Genomic DNA, 20540 nt, shown 5'->3' with positions numbered 1-20540 from the left:
CTATGTGAGGCCCTTTGTGATGCCTTCAATTAGTAGTACCTCCCCCAACACATATCAAAATTACTTCATGTTTTGTATATTTGGTATTTACTTAAACATAAATATGTTTCCCCTGATAGAAGGTAAACTCCTTGAGAACAGGGACTTGTTTTTGTCTTTAATAGCAAAGACAAGCAAAATTCCTAGCAACACAGTAGATACATAATAAATGTTTCTTGATCAACAGGGCACTTTAGGCTTGGAAGTGCTTTCTTGTCGATCGATAAACATGTAAATAACTAAGTACAAACAAGCTAAATACAGGATTAATTTGGCAATAATATAAACAGAGGAAAGGTACTATATGTTCCTTACAAAACCTTGTGGGGTTGGTAGTACAAAAAACTGCCATCCACAAGCGATTCAAGCTCAAAAAAATCTAGTGACTTCCCCCAAAGTCACACAGCTAGGAAAGGGAAAAGCCAAGTCTCAAACCAGCCACTCCTGATTCCAAGTCCAGTGCTCTTTTCACCAAAGTAGGCTGCCTCCCTAACCTGAAGCACTTTAACCAAGAATAGTAACCATCCTTTAAGGAGTAAGAAAAGAAGCAACTCCCTTTCAGACAGGGGTGTATACTGCAATACAGGTCATTGATAACCAAAAAGGTTTCTGTCTCATTAAAAGGCTTATGAAGTTACCAGCACTTGCTGAAATGGGTATAGTTCTTACTGGTTCCCCAAGGAGATGGAATTGCTTTAGGGGAAACTGGCAGAAGCAGAGGGTATAGAGGTTAATCCTAGACAAGGAAGAACCTGAAGTTGATCTATCTAAGGAATCTGAAATACTGGAAAGTAAATCTGACAGAAAATCCAGGTTTGATTCCTGGCTCTATCACATAATAAGCATGTGGACCTAGGTACCTTTCTGAACCTCCCATTCTTTATCTAAAAAATAAGAAGTTCAGGGGCAGTTAGGTGGCGCAGTGGATAGAGCACCAGCCCTGGATTCAGGAGTACCTGAGTTCAAATCCGGCCTCAGACATTTGACACTTACTAGCTGTGTGACCCTGGGCAAGTCACTTAACCCCAACTGCCACACACACACAAGAAGTTCAGATTATAACATGATAAAATGGAAGACCATTGTATTTTAAATAAGACTTAGGTGGCACAGTGGATAAAGAATTGGCCTTGGGGGGGCAGCTAGGTGGCACAGTGGATAGAGCACTGGCCCTGGATTCAGGAGTACCTGGCTTCAGACCCTTGACACTTACTAGCTGTGTAACCCTGGGCAAGTCACTTAACCCCAATTGCCTTACCAAAAAAAAAAAAAAAAGAATTGGCCTTGGATTCAGGAGGAACTGGGTTCAAATCCGGCCTCAGACACTTGACACTTACTAGCTGTGTGACCCTGGGCAAATCACTTAACCCTCATTGCCCCACCAAAAAAAAAAAAAGACTTAGGTTTGAATACGAGGATCTGCCACCTTTGGTGACCGCAATAATGTCATATAATAGGAAAAAAATTGTTATGGGAACTGGATTGCCTGGATTCAAATTTTGGATCTTCCATTTACAACCTATAACATTAGAAAAGTCACATCTATCTTGGCCTTAATTTTCTATCTGCACAATTAGTCTAAATGAGGCTAGATGACTGCCTAGTCCAAGTGTTGGATTCATAAGTCAGGTAAAGAAGACCTGAGTTCAAATCCTACCTCAGACATTTACTAGCTCTGGAACTTTGTCTAGTCACTTAACCTCTCAGCCTCAGTTTCCTCATGTGTAAAATAGTACTGACTTTACAGGGCTGTGGTAAGAATCAAATGAGAGAACATCTCTAAAGTACTTTTTGAACTTTAAAGCACTGTATAAACGGTGGTGGTAGTAGTACAGTGGATAGTGCTGGGCCTGAAGTCCTGAAGACCAGAGTTCAAATCTTGCCTCAGACACAAACTGGGTGACCCTGGGCAAGTCACTTAACCCTGTTTGCCTCAGTTTCCTCATCTGTAAAATTATCTGGAGGAGATGGCAAACCACTATAGGCTCTTTGCCAAAAAAACAAAACGAAAAACAAAAAACAAATGGGGTCACAAAGAGTCAACTGAACAACAACAAAGCCACAAATTCTTAGAGGGATCTCTAAGGTCCCTCCCAACTCTAAAATTCTCTGATCTATAAAATAAAGATAGGATCAGTTTAGGAAACTGAGACCCTGAAAGGACCTAACTTCAGAGCTCAGTCTAATACTGCCTAGGTGACCACAGATGAGTCACACAAGTTATCACGGGACCTCAGATCCCTCCTTTGTAAAATGAAGTGGTTAAGCTAGCTGACCTCTGAGGTTCCTTCCAACTATAAATCACTGATCTTATGAGGGATAATTACCCAAAGTTCCCATACAGGTAGAAAAATAGCAGCAGAATCAGGATTTGATCCTAAATAGTATCATCACTTATACTATCTAACTCCAAGAGTGGTTGTGAAGAACTCACTCTGTAAACTCATCGCCTCACGCTGAACTATAACATTATCAAAGTTCTTCACAGCCTGGCCCTTCCCCACACCTTTCCAGTCTTCTTTCACCTAAGTATTCATTCTCCTGCACATACACTTTGATCCAATGATACTGGCCTCTTTGCTCTTCCTCAAAGGAGACACACCCTCTCCCAACTCTAAACATTTTCTCTAGTCTCCCAAACCTGGAATGCTTTCTCTTATCTCCTCCTCCAGCCTTTCGTGGCTTCCTTCAAGTACCAGCTAAAAATCCCATCTTCCACAGGAAGCCTTTCCTGACCCCACCCCCACCCCCAAAGCTAAAGTCCCCCCACCACCACCCCACCCCCGTCGAATACTTCTATTTTATCCAGCAGATAAGCTAGTTTGTATATATTTGTTTGCCTGCTGCCTCCCTCTTTAGCCTGTGAGCTCCTTGACAGCAGGGACCATCTTCCGCCTTTCTCTGTAGCCCCAGAGCTTAGCACGGGATCTGGCACATAGTAGGTAGTTAAAAAATGTTTACTGATTGACTTGAGGGCTACAGAAACGTCGATAGCTCTAAGTGGAATCTCAGTCATTTAGCCTTTCTACGCCTCAGTCTAGCTTTCTGTTAAATAGAAGGGGGAAAATAAGGGAGAGAGAAGTTGGTTAAGAAGATTTCTTCCAGCTCTAAATCTGTGATCCCATAAAGTGATAATTATCCAAAGTCATCCTACGGCTGGGTGGGGGGGGGGAATAGCAGAGCCAGGATCCGCTCCCTCTCTACCTCAAAGGGCTGTTGTGAGAAATGCACTTTTAAACTTGACATCAGCACCACAGAAATGTCAACAATCAGCTGTGAGCAGTCCTGGATAAGTCACTTCCCTCTCTGGGTCTCGGTCTCCCCTATTTTAAGGGGGCGAGGGTGGGACTCGCTCTCTGAGCAGGTTCCCTACAGCTCGGCCACTCAGGGACGGCAGCCGAGGAGGGGGACAGGAGGCAGGCGGCGGGAGGGGAGAGATGAGGAGGCTGGGGAAGGGGCCGGGGCGCAGCATGCAGGGCTGGCGGGACGCAGTGCCGGGAGGGGCCGGGCCGGGGAGCCCGGCGGAGGGCAGGGGCAGGGACAGGTGTCTGGGGAGCAGGCAGGTGGGGGGCAGAGCCCGGGACCCCCTCCTCCTCTCCGGCTGAAGGCTCAGGCCTCGTGGATGCACTTACACAGCCGGTGGCCCTGGTACCGGGCCGGGCCGGGACTGGAGGACTAGCCGGGCTGACGCGGAGCGCAGCAGGAGCCTCCTCCGGGGCGGGCGGTCCCGGCGTGCGAGCCGCGCGCGGAGCTTCCTACTTGTGCCCCAAACCCCCGCCCGCCGACCAGCTTCTGAGCATGCCCAGTGCAGACCCGCGGAGCTCGCGAAGCCCATTCCCGGACGCCTCCAATCCGTTTTTCCGGGTTTTAGAGGGAGCCTTCAAGAGGGAGGGAGTAGAGGCTCCGGCCCAGAGGAGGTGGAGGCTCACACCTGGGAGAGGGAGAGCTAGGAGAGAGTAGAAAAAGTGACCTAAGCAGGTGGGAAGGAGCGTGGCAGAGTTCGGACCTTAGGTGTAGAGTTAGAGCTGGAATGGACTTCTAAAGCCATCGCTCTGGATCTTCTGACTCCACATTCAAGGTTCTTTCCCCTGAACACCAGCGAGATAACCTCTGAAAAGTGCTTTGCAAACCTTCGAGATATATGTGTGCATACGCATATACACATACATATATGTATAGACATGCATGGGTATACAGTGTTTGTTGTTGTTCAGTCGTGTCCGCCTCTTCATGATCCGGTTTGAGGGTTTTCTTGGCAAAGATACTGGAGTAGTTTGCCGTTTTCTTCTCCGGCTCATTTTACAGGTGAGGAAACTGAGGTAAGCAAGGTTAAGTGACTTGCCCAGGGTCACACAGCTAATGTCTGAAGCCAAATTTTAACTCAGGTTAGACACAACTGAACACACACACACTTCATGACTCCAGACCCAGTGCTCTATCCACTGAGCCATCTAGTTGCCTCTTTATACAATATACACATACACAATATACAGGTTACAGTACATCTGTTGCAAATAGTTACTTAATAAATTTAATTAAATGTTTATTAAGTCCATGCTATGTATCTAACACATTGCTTATTCTTTAAAATTTTATGAAATAGTGATGCACTGTCTTAAATACACTATTTGCCTACTTTTGGTAATCACCAGTATTTATTGAATTGCTTTCTTGGAGTGGAAAATAATATCTTTCTTTCTTAGGTTGGGAAAAAGCTCCCCAAATCAGGTGTAGCAAGTTCCATGGACCCCTTGGCTATGGGGGAGTTCTGGGTTCTGCCACCGTTTCCAATAATCTATACCCACTCCTTAAGTGAACCTGAAGTACTACTGAGGAAGTGCTGTGTATACAATATACACATGGATAGATCTATAGAGACATATATGCCAACTATTATTATTTTACAGAAAGGGAAAGTAAAGCCCAGAAAAGTAAAATACTTGCTCAAAACGACATAGAAAGTAGCAAAACTGGAATTCAAACCCGGATCCTCTAACTCCAAATTAGACAATTTTGCATATGGCATTTAGTGTCTGGGCAGCTAGGTGGCACAGTGGATAGAGCACTGGGCCTGGAGTCAGAAAGACATCTTCCTGGCTTCAAATCTGACCTCAGACAGGTACTGGGTTATGTGATCCTGGACAAGTCACTTTACCCTGTTGGCTTCAGTTCCTCATCTGTAAAATGATCTGGGGAAAGAAATGACCAAGGACTTCAGTATCTTTGCCTAAAAAATCCCAAAAACAGATCATGAAGAGTTGGATTCGACTGGAAAAAACGGCTCAACAACAAAATTGCAAAACAATATCATGTCATACTATCTCAGCTCTGGTCATCATCTCCATCTCCTCCCCATTGGTACCTTGGACTCCACACTTCTTGGGGCTCTGATAAAAGCTTTTACTTTAACTAGGACAGGATCCAGGCCTCCACAGCCTTTCCAGACATCGCCACATCCTACATCTAACTACTTCACCCTGCTGCCCACCCTGCCTTCATTCCACCCCTGGCAGGGGGGAGGGGAGATCTCCAAATGGGATGTAAACTCCTTTTCAGTAAGGTCTGTCCTCATTTCTGTTAGTATCCCCTCCATTTACTGCAGTATCTGGCACCTTATAAATACATAATACACAATCAATGCTTTGTCTATCTGTTGGCAGAGTATGTAACCGGAATCCCAAAGCCCTTTGCTATGGGACTCAAGCCAGGTGCTCCACATTCTCGACTTTTGCTCTTCCCTTTTTATATATAAGGAAACAGGAGGCTCCAAGGCATGAAGGTGTGATTGTTTGAATGGAAGTAAAATAAATTGAAACAGCAGAGTCTGAACTGGATCCTAGGTCTTCTGCCCCCACATTCAAAGCTCTTTCCCTAGTACACCAAGATAGTCTCCTATGACCTAGTAATTGTTATTCAATTGTGTTCAACTCTTCATAACCCAGTATAGGACTTTCTTGGCAAAGAAAATAATAATAGCTCTTATTTAAGTTATGATTTTTTGTTTCAAGGCTTTCCCTCCACATAATGTCATTTTACACAATGACCCTGTAAAATACACAGAACAAGAATTATTTTTGACCATTTTACAAATGAGGAAACCAAGGCTCCAAGGGATAAATTGATTTGTGAGCTAGCATAGCTGGAAATAGACCAAAGACTTGATTCCAGTTTTCTGATATCCAGGTAGGTCCAGAACTCTTTCCACTACACCAGGTAGCCTTACTATACCATTTGTGACATTGTCACAAATATACCATCAGCTGATTTGGGGTAACATTAAAGAATATCCTTTACTAGGTAGCTTCCTTTGACTGAAAATAGGTTTACTTTGAAACCAACAAAGGGTATGGGGGTCCTGTTATAGGATCATAGGGTTGGAAGGACCCTCAGAAGCCATCTAGTCCAAAGCTGCTTAAACTGTGGGTCATGACCCCATGGATTTGCATAACTGAATGTGGTAATTTGGCAACAATAAAAGGTTATGTATACCTATTTTATATATCTATATACCTGGGGTCATATACAAATTTCTCAGGCAAAAAGGGGTTGCAAGTAGAAAAAGTTTAAGAAGCCCTGATCCAGTCTAATACTCTTTTTACAAATGAGGAGAATGAGGCTCAGAAAGTTTAAGTGATTTGCCTATGATTTCACAGGTGGGAATCATCAGAGGTAGGATTTGAACCCAGGTTTTCCTGACCCTCCCGTTCAGCTAACCATAGATTAATCTCTGCTGCCTCTCAGCTGAACAAATTGGTGCTATATTATTATTAAACCAAAAGATATCAAGATCCCGGGGCAGCTAGGTGGTGTGGTGGATAAAGCACCGGCCCTAGATTCAAGAGGACCTGAATTCAAATCTGGCCTCAGACACTTGATACTTACTAGCTGTGTGACCCTGGGCAAGTCACTTAACCCTCATTGCCCCCACACACACACACACACACAAAAGATGGGGGAAAGACATCAAGATCCCAAAGGATCTCAAGTGTCCTCTTTAATAGACCATGAATGACTTACTTACAAGCCCAAGCTACAGTTACAAGTGTTTTCCAGATCTCAATACAAGTGCAAAAGGAATTTGCATCTTTCAAAATCCATTTAGTTATGCAATTTTGAGGAGCTTCTACCTAACCTTCAAGTGGAAATGGTTAATCTGTAATGTAATGACCTGCTGGAAAGAAAATATCAAGAGAAGAATCTAAAAGAATTCTATTAATGTCTTCCAAGTAATGAACATATTCAATTGAAATCATATGCTCAAGGATTAATATCAGTATTTGATAGTACCTAGTTTTTTAAAAGACATTTTCAAAGATAAAATTCATAAAAATCTCATTTACAGATCAGCATTAACAGACAAACATTTGTGATTAATTTTTTTTGGGGGGGGGGCAGGGCAATGAGGGTTAAGTGACTTGCCCAGGGTCACACAGCTAGTAAGTATCAAGTGTCTGAGGCTGTGCAATTGATTCAGATGATAGGGAATATTAACTTTTTATTTTTGGGGGGGTGAGGCAATTGGGGTTAAGTGACTTACTCAGGGTCACACAGCTAGTAAGTGTTAAGTGTCTGAGGCCGGATTTGAAATCAAGTACTCCTGACTCCAGGGCCAGTGCTCTATCCACTGCACCACCTAGCTGCTAATTAAGTAAAATGTTATCACCCCCCCAAAACAATTCCATTCTTCTCATTAGTAGATCTGTATTATTAAAAAAATTGTACTCAATTATTATATTTTTAATGTAATCAATAAAAATCTTGAGGAAATTCGTTTTCTCTCTTGTCATACAAGTACCTATGTAACATCCTCAATTTGGCCTCTTAGCCTGCAAAGCCTAAAATATTAATTATCTATATCTTTACATACAAAGTTTGCTATTCCCTGACCTAAAGCGATAAGAAAAAATTCAAAATGGATAAATGTGAAGCCTTACATTTGGGTTTAAAAGATCAGCTTCATAAGTTGATGGGGGAGAGGAGGGCCCAAGATGGTGGAGGAAAGGCAGTAAGCTCCCGAACTCATAACACGATTGCTCAAAAAAACATCCAAATAACCATAGGAAAATGCCCGGAGCAGCAAAACTCACAGAAGAATGTGCTGAAATCATCTTCTAACCAAGAACAGCTTAGAAGGTCAGAAGGAGGGAGCTGCTGTCCTGATACAGGAGTTGGGCCCAACCCCACAGTCACCCTGACCCAGATCCAGTCCCAGGAAGGCCTCGCCAGAGTAGGAGACCCCCCAGAGCCTCTGAATCAGCTGAAGCACCAGTGTTGTCTGGAACTAATCCCACAGTTTGGTGAGAGGGCTGAGCCCCGGATAGGGGGGAAACTACAGGGGTCTATGCTGCTGCTGAGGCAGAACTTGGATTTTTCACCCCTGCTGAGAACCAGGAGGTAGGCCCAGGTGGGGGAGGGGCACAGGCTCGTCGGAGCTAACAACCACAACACACAAAGCTAGTTGATTAGCAAGTTGGTCTGGGGTCATCTACGGACCAGGAAACAGGCCAGGCAAGTGAAGATCCTCCTTAAATCATACCACCTGGGACTTCTTAAGCTTGGGATACTGCAGCCTGGAAATAGTGCCCCACTTTAAGGAGCTAAAAGTCAAGTAAAAGAAAGGCAAGAGGAGCAGACAGAGAAAGGTGAGGACCATAGAAAGTTTCTTCAGTAACAAGGAAGACTGAGGTGCACCCTCAGAGAAAGATGTCAACATCAGGGCCCCTATATCTAAAGCTTCCAAGAAAAATATTAATTGGTCTCAGGCCATAGAGGTGCTCAAAAAGGACTTTAAAGATAAAGTTAGAGAGGTAGAGGAAAAAATGGAAAGAGAAATGAGGGTGATGCAGGAAAGACATGAGAAAAAAGTCAACAGCTTGAAAAGTCAAACTGGGGGGCAGCCAGGTGGCACAGTGGATAGAGCACTGGCCCTGGAGTCAGGAGGACCTGAGTTCAAATCCGGCCTCAGACACTTAACACTTACTAGCTATGTGACCTAGGCAAGTCACTTAACCCCAATTGCCTCACACACACACACACACACACACACACACACACACACACACACACACACAAAAGAAAAAAGTCAAATTGGCCAAATGGAAAAGGAGGTACAAAAGCTCTCTGATGAAAACAATTGCCTAAGAATGAGGATTGAACAAATGGAAGCCAGTGACTTTATGAGAAACCAAGACACAATAAAGCAAATCCAAATGAATAAAAAAAATAGAGGGCAATGTGAAGTATCTTCTGGGAAAAACTGCAGACCTGGAAAATAGGTCCAGGAGAGATAATTTGAAAATTATTGGTCTACCTGAAAACCATGATCAAGGAAAGAGCTTAGACATCTTCTTCCAAAATATTCTCAGGGAAAATTGCCCTGAAATTCTAGAAGAAGAAGCCAAAATAGAAATTGAAAGAATCCATCAATCACCTCCAGAAAGAGATCCCAAAAGGGAAATCTCCTAGGAATATTATAGCCAAATTCCAGAGCTCTCAGGTCAAGGAGAAAATATTGCAAGCTGTCAAAAAGAAAGTATTCGAGTACTGTGGAACCCTAGTCAGGATAGCACAAGATCTAGCAACTTCTACATTAAAGGACTGGAGGGCATGGGATATGATATTCCAGAGGGCAAAGGAAATGGGATTACAACCAAGAATCACCTACCCAGCAAAACTCAGCTTAATCTTTCAGCAGAAAAAATGGGACTTTAATGAAAAAGAAGACTTTCAGATATTTGTGATGAAAAGACCTGAACTGAATGGCAAATTTGACTTTCAAATACAAGACCCTAGAGAACCACAAAAAATTGGAGCTGGGGGACATACCTGGGGTATGATTGTCTTGTGTCTGAGGCCAAGTTTTGGCTGGGATCCCCCTGGGTCCAGGGGTGATGCTTTGTCCATTGTGTCAACTAGGTGATGACATCTTTAGGGTTAAATTGAGGGGTGAAGGGAATGTACTGGGGGAGGGGGAAGGGCAGAGGTGAAATCCTACATGAAAGAAACAGGAAAAGGCTTATGGAGTGGGGGAAGAGATGGGAGAGGAGCAGGGCAGTAAATGAATTTTACATTCATCAGAAAAGGCTCAAAGACCTTAAACTCCTCAGACCTTCCTCAAGGAGGGACTAACACACACACACCCAACTGGGTGGAGTAATCTATTTAATCTGGGCAGTAAATGAGCCTAACACTCATCAAAATTGGCTCAAGGAGGGAATAATGTACACACTCAATTGGGGGGAATAATCTCTCTAACCCTGCAGGAAAATAGGAGGGGAAGGGGATAAAGAGAGAGGGGCAAAAGAAGGAAGGGCAGAGTGGGGGAGGGGACAGACAGAAGCAAATCCTTTTTGAAGAGTGATAGGATGAAAGAAGATGGATAATAGAATAAATATCATGGGGAAGGGAATAGGATGGAAGGGAAACAGTTAACAATAGTAATCATGAAAAAAAGAAAAGGGAAAAATTGTACAAAAATTATTTATAGCAACTCTTGGTGGAGGCTAAGAATTGAGAATCTAGGGAATGTCCATCAAATGAGAAATGATGGAAAAAGCTGTGCTATATGATTGTAGTGGAACGGTCTTGTGCTACAGGAAATGACAAACAGGACGATCCCCAAAAAACCTGGAAAGACTAATAAACATCAATGTATAGTGAAGTGAGAAGAGCTGGGAGGACATTGTGCATAGTGACAGCAGTACTGTTCAATGAGCAATTGTGAATGACTTAACTACTCTTAGCAATGCATGACTGATACAGAAATATGTTTAATGTTCTTATGTATGTGTATATGTATGTATATATATACATAACCTATATCAGATTGCCTGCTGTCTGGGGGAGGGAGGAAGGAGAAATTGGAAATCTTATATAAAGAAATGTTGAAAACTAAAAAAATAAAAAACAAGTTGATGGGGGAGACATGAATAGGCAGAAGGGGTTCTGAAAAAGATCTGAGGGTTTTAGTGGACTTCAAGCTCAGTACAAGTTACTATGATGCGGCAGCCAAAAAAAAAAGCTAACGAAATTTTAAGCTGTATTATTAAGGAAAGTGTAGCTTCCAGGAATATTGAGATAATAATTATGTACTCAGTCCTGGTTGGATGTCATCTAGAATATTGTGTTCAGTTCTTGAAAGAACAGTTTAAAAAGAACCTTAATGAGCTGAAGAAGAATGTGAATAGGAGGGCAACCAGGATGATTAAAAGGCTTGAGTCCATGACATGCATGAGATTACTTCTTAGTCTCCTTTACTGGATTCTCATCCAGGCCACACCCTCTGACTTTAGGTGTCCCACAGGGCCCTGTCCTGGTCCCTCTTGTATTCTCCCTCTACTCTCCTTCACTTGGTGATCTCATCAGTCCCTATGGATTTAATTGCCACAGGCTGGTGACTCTCAAATCTACCTATCAAGCCCAAACCTCTCTACTGACCCCCAATCTCCAATCTCCTACTGTCTTTCAGACATTTCAAACTGGATATCCAGTAGACATTGTAACGATTGGAATGACGCCACCTGCTGGATACTTACTGTAGAAGAGTTCTGCCCATGAAGGGAAGGTCTTTGAGGGCAAGACCAGGAGTCAGGAAGTGACGCTGGATAGTGGGAGGAGGAAGGAAGAGACTGGCGCTCAGTCTCGCGCGCGCTCTTTTTCCTCTGGACTCTGGTGGAGAAGGGAGCTAGAAATGTGCTCTCCCTTTAATAGATAGGAATCTAGGCCTTTCTCTCTCTCTTTACCAAATTCTTATTCTCCTTAATAAATGCTTAAAAGTCTAACTCTTGCTAAAGCTTGTAATTGATTGGCGACCACTCATTAGATATTTTAGACAGACTAGCTAGAATTTTAACCCTTAACAGATGGTAACCACGAAGGGATAAGCTAACCCTCAGTCTTCTTCTGATCTTCTGGTTGGGTAAGAAATTTCCCCTCCCTCTCCCTTTAACTGCTAAGTACTGGTGTACTGGCTGTGTTTTCCTTTAAATTTTTTCGAATGGACCTTTTAAACTCCCTAATTATCCTATTTTTGATTTTAGTCTGTTTAACCAGACAAATGGGAGATAAGATCATGTTAATGCTTTGTTTTTGTGGATTTTCTATTTTTCTTTTTATTTTTGTTAAAAGAGCCAGCAACTTACTCACACAAGGAAATATCTCTCCCTCTCCCAACCATGCTTTTTCAGAGAAACCTGAAGAGATTCCCGCAGCTTTTCCCAGTTCTAACACTAATTGTTGCTCTAATTTTGCATGCCTGGAGGCAAAGACCCACCCTCTAGAAGCTTTTAATCCCCTAGCACCTGGAGGCAAAGTGGGGGAAGAGGAATCCAGGCCTGAGTTCAAAATCAAGTCTGATTCAAATTGCGCTGGTCCCTCCCCCCCTCTCCAGACTCCACCCTCTACTCCTCCCATGGCCAAGCCCATTGCTTCCCCTGCCTGGGAAGTCCAGAGATCTAATGCTCATGCGCAACTTTCTCTAACTACATTTGCAGCTTCAGGCTCAGCCCTTCCCCAGCCTGGCTGTGCTTCTGAGACAACTTTAGAAAACCCTTTAAATTCCAGATATGCTCGATTTGTTCATAATTTTGCTAACCTGCTTTTGTCTTTAATTAGTAATCTTATAAAGCGTTTGTATGGTGAAAAGCCCGACAGACAATATAGAGGGGTTAAAGAAGAAAAACTTAAGCTGAATAAGAATGACAATCAACATAGTTCAAGACTGTGCTTCTTTTGCCATGGAAGGGTATATATTTTACAGAAATGTAGAAGTAAGCAGCAAGGTATTGATATGAGTGTTGGGGATTTTAGATATCGGAATCAAAAGTGTTCTGAATTCATTCAGAGTATTAATATCAGTTCAGAGGTTACATAGGATTTCTATGCTATTATATATACATTTTGAAATTAATGGTATGGGTTTATTTTCATAGAGATTTTCAGGCTTTTGAGATTGTGTTTTATACTTAGTTTTTAAAACAAGGAGAATATTTGTAAAAGCTTTTTATAATCATGTGATCGTTTATATTTTATAAGACTCTTATTAAGTTCACATTCATTTAGATTTCCCTAGTTTGAATTTCATTGTCTTTTATTATTCCACGTGTATTTTCTTCTATTCATTCATCTATCTATTTTTAAACATGGTTTTGATTTCATAATACAATGTTAATTCTAGGAGTATTGTGCTCCCATATTCTGAGTTGTTTGTTTTTGTTATTTTTTTTTCCTCAACTGATTATTTGATCAAACTCTTTAAAGCATTTCCCTGGCAAATTGGTTGCCATGGCAAGTGTAAATTGATTCTAGAAGTATTATTTTTGATAAGCATATTCCCAAAAAAAAAAAAAAAGAGGGGAACATTTGTAAAAGTTTTCTTTTTTTCAAAAAAAAAAAGTTTTCTTTGAGATTCTGTTGTGCTTTAACTTGTATTTAAATATGTTCTGATTTTTCACAAAAGTAATTGTATACTAAGTAAAAAAAAAGGGTATTATTTGAAATTGTTGCATAATTATATATTATATTTTGAGTCAAGATGTATTCACATTTTTTGCAATCATTTATTATCCTCAATTTTAAATCCATATGAGACTTGGATTATGGGAACTTATCATTTAAGACATTAATTGCCTTTATTCTGAGTTATCAGATGCCAGTTGGCCAAGGTGCCATCCAATCACAAGAGGAATACATGCAAGAGCAGACACTGAACTGTCACATGAGGGGAGACATGCATGAAGTCAAGGTATGGCTGAGAGAACGGCTTTTGACAAATGTTGAGGTTGGATTCTCTTGGTTTAATATTTTATTTTATTTTTCCCCACAATATTGTACAGATGGCTGGAAGTATTCATCCCACCCATCTCACTTCTACACCTGGCTTCTATGCTCCCTCCTATATGCCTGATGCCATGGACATCTTAATCCCATGGATCTGATTAAGTCTGACTCAGTTTCTTCCAATATGTTCGGTGGCATGGACATATATTCCATCCACCTATTTTAAGCCTTGCATACTGTATGGGCAGTACATATTGCTCAAGTGTGGGAATGCTCATATCCCATCATTTCTCTGTTCTTTTATGGTAACCCCCATAATTATCTCAGGTGTCATGATAAATACAGTGTTGAATTTGGCCTTGACACCTGTTACCAATTATATTAGATTTTTAAAATTTCTCATAATGGCATGAGGATGATTAGGCAGATGATGCAAAAAGTGATGAAACAAAGATAAAAATTATTTTTAATAATTAATATCGCAGCAATTGTCTTCTCAATTACCCTCCATAAGGGGGGGACTATAGTAATATTATAATTTTAAAGAATGGTTCAATTTTTGTTTTATTATATGTTTCATGTGTAACAACTAAGATTATGAATTCCCTTAGACATGTTTTTGAGAACTTTCATTGTTTGATTTGATTATTGACAAAGCTATTTTAAAGTTGTGTTAAGCTCAATTTTGTAGGAAATTTTCCTGGCTGATTACCAGCATCCACACATCAACCCCTGAAAAGACTTCCATTCCACGACTACACCTAGAGGACATCTGAGAAAAGACTTTCAGAGACTTTAAATGAACAGTTTTGATTTGTTGTTTTTGTTGTTTTTTTTCTCTTTCTGTTATAATATACACCATCTGTAACATGTATTCTCTGCAGAGGCCCTCCCTTTGCAAGACTAATGTCAAAGCGTCGGTTCATGAGGACAAAAAAAAAATCGCCCCTCTGGACAAAACTTTCCTCTCTTCCTTTTCTATATTGTTGTTCACATATTATTAGTTAGCAATAGTTATTATATTGTTTTTACTGTTCCGTCAAGGAAACATTTTGTTTCTTGAGGAACAACAGGGGGGACTGTAACGATTGGAATGACGCCACCTGCTGGATACTTACTGTAGAAGAGTTCTGCCCATGAAGGGAAGGTCTTTGAGGGCAAGACCAGGAGTCAGGAAGTGACGCGGGATAGTGGGAGGAGGAAGGAAGAGACTGGCGCTCAGTCTCGCGCGCGCTCTTTTTCCTCTGGACTCTGGTGGAGAAGGGAGCTAGAAATGTGCTCTCCCTTTAATAGATAGGAATCTAGGCCTTTCTCTCTCTCTTTACCAAATTCTTATTCTCCTTAATAAATGCTTAAAAGTCTAACTCTTGCTAAAGCTTGTAATTGATTGGCGACCACTCATTAGATATTTTAGACAGACTAGCTAGAATTTTAACCCTTAACAACATCTTAAATTCAACATGTCCAGAATGGAACTCATCTCTCCCCCTAAACCCTTCCCACTTCCAAACTTCCTTATTATTGTTGAGGGTACCACCATCATTCCAGTCCCTCAAGTTGTGAAGGTTCTCTTCACATCACACTAGGACTATCACAATAGCCTTTTGATGGATCTGCCTGCCACAAGTCTATCCCCTCTCCAATCCACCTTCCATCTAGCCGGCAAAGCCATTTTCCTAAAACTCTCTGTCTCTCTCTCTCTCACACACACACACACACACCCCTACTCAAATTCCAGTGCCTCCCTAACACCTCTAGATCAGATACAAAATCCTCTTGTTGGAGTTGAAAGTCCTTCATAACCAACCCCTCCCTCCCACTTTGCTAGTGTTCTTCTACCTTAACCCTACCCACATACTCTTCAATCCAGTGCCACTATCCTCCATGCTGCATCTTTCACTCCAGGCATTTTCTCTGGCTGTCTCATTCCTAATAGAATGTTTTCCCTCCACATCTTCATCCACTGGCTTCCTTCAAGTCCCAACTAAAAGCCCACCTCCTTTGTGTGTGTGTGTGTGTGTGTGTGTGTGTGTGTGTGTGTGTGTGTGTGTGTGTGTGTGAGAGAGAGAGAGAGAGAGAGAGAGAGAGGGGCAGTTGGGGTTAAGTGATTTGCCCACGGTTACAGAGCTAGTAAGTGTCAAGTGTCTGAGGACAGATTTGAACTCAGGTCCTCCTGAATCCAGGGCCGGTGCTCTATCCACTGCACCACCTAGCTGCCCCAAAAGCTCACCTTCTAAAGGAAGCCTTCCCCAATATCTCCTAATTCTAATGACTTCCCTCTGTAAATTATTTCCTATTTATTCTATATGTAGGTTGTTCATATGTATTTGTTTGCTTGTCTCCCCCATTAGATTGTGAGCTCCACAAGGGCAGTGACTGGCTGACCTCTTTTTGTTTCCCTACCACTTAGCATAGTGCCTGGTACATAGAGGGTGATTAATGAATGCTTACTGACAGACTTGAGTATCTCCTGCTCCTGATATAGCTGCATTAACACCACCAGTTCAGGGTACCTACTATCCCCCTCCCTCCCAGCTACCAGGGAGGAAAAACATCAGCATGTCAGAGTAACATCAGCCCCACGAGGACAGTCCATCCCAAAATGCAGGCCTAGCACAGCCTAGCACATCCTTTCCTTAATTCCTCTGACTGTAACCTTCTATCATCCCATCTCTCTGTATGCTTCACCCCTCATTCAACCATTCTTCAGCCACCTCAAAAGCTTCAATTCTCCCACCCTTTAGTACTTCTCAGGCCATTATTCCTACCCTGACTTCACTTTCCTCTCACTCTAAACCTGACCGTACAGTTGGTCAATTCAATTCTGAACTGTCCTCTACTCTTAAAATCCTAGCCCCCTTTACTCATGGCCCCCACTGCTTATCCCTAGCCAAAGCTCCGCTCTTGATTATTGCCACCATCACCTCTTCTCTTACTGATATGGAGCTGACCTGAGACAGAGGAAGCCACATTAACTGCTGACCTTGCAAATTATACAACTTCAACTGGGCCCTCACTGCAACAAGGCAATCAATCTTTTTATTCTTCTCCAATTGATTCTCTATCTCACTCCCCACAGAAGCTATTCCAGATCTTTTCTCCTCTCTTCCACCCCACTCTTCCCACCCCCCAAGAACCAATGACTTTGTTGAGAAGATTGAGCTCCTTCCTCACTTCTCTTTATCTTAAGACCCCTTGATATCATCCTCCCCTCTCCCCTTTTCTCCAATCTCTGATGACAAAGTGGCCCTTCTCATGTGCAAAGAGGCCCCCTTCCCCTTCCATCTTCTACAGCAGATTGCATCTTCGATTGGTCTCCCCTTTGAATCTTCAACTTCTCCCTACCATTGGTTCTTTCTCTACTGCTTTCAATTATGCCCAAGTCTTCCTCATATTTCACCTTTAAAACAACTACACTACAGGCTGTCTCATGAATTATCATCTCTGTCAAACTCTTTGAAAAAGTTATTTATATTTACTGCGTTTACTTCCTCTCCTCCCATTCCTTAATCCCTTGCAACTGGCGTTCACTCTCATTTCTCAAATGAAGCTACTGCTCTCTCCAAAGTTACAAATGATTTCTTAAATGTTGAAATCAGATTTTTTTTTTTTAGTTTTTTCCTTTTTCAACCTATGTGCTGTATTTGACACTACTGACCATCTTTTTCTCCTGAATATTCTCTGTTGTCTGGGCTTTCTTAACACTACCCCAACCGGCTTTTCCTCCTAACCCTGTCTCAGTCTCCTTTGCTGTTTCATCATCCAGATCATGCCCTCTGACTGTGGATATTCTCCAGGGCTTTTTCCCAGGTCTTCTGCTCTTCTCTTTCTGCATTTGATCTAATCAGCCCTAATGGGTTCAATTATCATCTCTAATGTCACTGACACCCAGATTTATAAATCCAGGCCCAGTCTGTCTCCTGAGTTTCAATCCCATGTCATCAATTACCTCTTGTACATTTCAAATTGAATATCTCAGAGACATCTCAACCTCAACATGTCTGAGACACAATTCATTAACTTACCTTTCATATCAAAACCCACCCCTCTCCCAAACTTATTTCTGTTGAAGGCACCACCATTCTTCCAACCTTCCAGATTCATATTCCCAGTTATATTCAATTCCCTGCTCTCCCTCACCCCACATATCCAATCAGTTGCCAAATATTGTTGTTCCTATCCCCTACGAATGAATACCTTTTACATTCAACTCTCTTCTCTCATATTACCACTTTTTTCAAACCCTCAACACCTCTTACCTCTATTTTTGCAATTCCTTAAGTATCTCCCCATTTCAGTTAATCTTTCATTCTGCTGACCCCTAAAGCACAAGTCTGACTAAGCAATTCCCCTACTTGACCTCTAGTATATAAAGCATCTATTGTACTTTTAAAGTCTGTCACACAATTCCCAAAGATTCATGATGAAAAATGCTATCCACCTTCAGAGACAGAGAGAACTGATGGACTGAGGGCAGAGTGAAGCATAGTTTTTTTCCTACATTTTTTCTTGCTTCACCCCACCCCTACCCCAGCAGCCCCAAGGTGGCTAATGTGGCATATTTTGCATGACTTCATATGTATAATGAGTATCATATTTCTTGCCTTTTCAATGGGTGGGAGAAGGGAGAGAGGGAATGTACAATTGAAAATTTTTTTAAAACTTATTATAAGATGTTTTTTAAAAAAGCCTGTCACAACCATGCCCCAACCTATCTTTCCAAAATCTTTGTATATTACTCCCCTTTTTTTCATTCTGTAATCCAGCCAAAATAGTTTTCTATCTGATCCTTGAAGAGAACACTCTATCTCACATCTCTGTACCTTTGCACTAAGGCTGAACCAGGGCCTGGAATGCACTCTCTCCTCACTTCTGCCTCATATAAACTCACTCTTTTTTTTTTTTAATTTTTGCAGGGCAATGGGGGTTAAGTGACTTGCCCAGGGTCACACAGCTAGTAAGTGTCTGAGGCTGGATTTGAACTCAGGTACTCCTGAATCCAGGGACCGTGCTTTATCCACTGCACCACCTAGCTGCCCCTAAACCCACTCTTAAAGAAAGAGCTCAGGTACCACTTTCTACATGAAGCATTTCTTGCTACCCTCAACTGCTAATACCTGATATTTCGCTATTTAAATTTTTCTTCTCTCTCTATATATTTATTCTATATATACTTATATAGGTATTTGTAAATGCCTTTCAAATAAAGACCCTTTCATCTTTTATTACACTCCAAAGTCCAATATCTGACACATTATACATGCTTAATAAATACTTGTTGATTGATATTCAGCTTGGAGAAAAGACTCGGGGGACATAGTTCATGTTTTCCAGCACTGGCGGGTACAGGGGAATTATACTTGTTCCGTTTGACAGGAGAAGGCAGAATCAGCAACAATGAATGTGTAGAAGTTGCAAAAAGGCATATTTAGGCTTGAGGTCAGGAAGAAACGTCCTAACCAATAGAAACATCCAAAAGTGATTCCACATGAGTTGTCTCAAAAGATGGTAGTGGGTTTCCCCTCCTTGTTCCAGAAGAGCCTGGACATACGTTAGCTATGTTACAGTGGGGATTCGGTGACGCTAGGTGGCCACGGAGATCCTTGTAAGCACCTTGAAGGCAGGGACCACCTTTGGTCTCTTTTTGTATCCCCAGCACTGTGCATGGCTCGCGGTATGAACTTGATAAATATTTATTGGTTGTTTATTGATTGATTCATTTACAGCTCTCAAATACTATGATTCCAATGTGAATGAATGAACAAATGAATGAATGAAGGGATGAATGGCGCGACTCTGGGGCTTTGTTTTCTAGTCTGTAAAAGGAGAAAATTTGATTAGATGACGTCAAACCTCTCTTTCGGGGATGTTCACTTGGAAGATGGATATTCAAGAGAAAACTAGAGAGCCAGGCTGTAGTCTAAAAGACCCCAAAGAGGTACAAAGACCGGTAACCACGCTTTTTTCCCAGCTTCAGACCACCCCGCGGGCTTTCTGGGGTTCCAGCTCGAGGGCGGAGCCCTCCCGGCCTCCAGACGGGCTGTCACGAAAACCCGGAGCGGTATAATCCAGATGGCGGGAACGGTGAGGACTGCGCATGCCCAATAGCAGTCTCAAGTGAGGAAGATTTCTCCTCTCCTTTCCCCTCCCCTCCCCTCCTTCTGCTCCCAAGGGATCATTCGAAAGCGACCGCCGGGGCGTGAACAAAAAGTAAAACTCCACCCCTTGGGTACACCTTCCCCCGACTCCCAGCGGGTAGGACCTTAAATCAGAACAGCCTACTCACTCCACCCGCCCTTGGCAATATCCCCTGGGGTTAGAGAGAAAGTGAAGCTCTCAGTCGGAACCATTTGTGAGTCACGCAGACAGGCAGAGGGGAGGGAGCGCGGGGAAACAACCGGAAATGACGCACGACCGAGGTGACGGCGGGGCAAAGGGAGGAAAAAACCCAGGTCTCGTTGCCTTGGAAACCGTTCGCCTCGCGTGCGTCGGGTGTGCGTCATTCGGCTCCTGTGGCCCTGGCGGCCCCCACGTCGTGACTGGTCCCTGGCTTCCCCCTTTTTCCCCCCAGGTCCGTCCTCCAGCTGGGGCTATTGTTCCGATCTACAGAGCTGGGGCGGGGGCGGGGAGGCGTCAGTGACCTTTGGGGATTCTTGACCTCGGTCCATTTGGACTAGGGTCCAGCTTCGATGGTTTATTCAGCGCTTGAAGTGGATCCCGTACGG

At 42.6% G+C, this 20540-nt stretch overlaps 1 protein-coding gene across 1 annotated transcript in view; it reads right to left on the bottom strand.

Moving 5' to 3' along the window:
- The window catches only part of TRAPPC9 (trafficking protein particle complex subunit 9), a 994996-nt gene extending 991185 nt beyond the window's left edge, over positions 1 to 3811 (bottom strand). The window contains 1 exon segment of the mRNA XM_043975265.1: positions 3672 to 3811. The gene's annotated coding sequence lies outside the window, so the exon portion shown is untranslated.
- Positions 3812 to 20540: the final 16729 nt, after the last annotated feature.

Source organism: Dromiciops gliroides, chromosome 1, assembly GCF_019393635.1.
Source record: "Dromiciops gliroides isolate mDroGli1 chromosome 1, mDroGli1.pri, whole genome shotgun sequence".
Lineage (NCBI taxonomy): Eukaryota > Metazoa > Chordata > Mammalia > Microbiotheria > Microbiotheriidae > Dromiciops > Dromiciops gliroides.
Note: the sequence above shows the minus strand (reverse complement) of the source record. Positions and strands in the feature narration are given on the sequence as shown.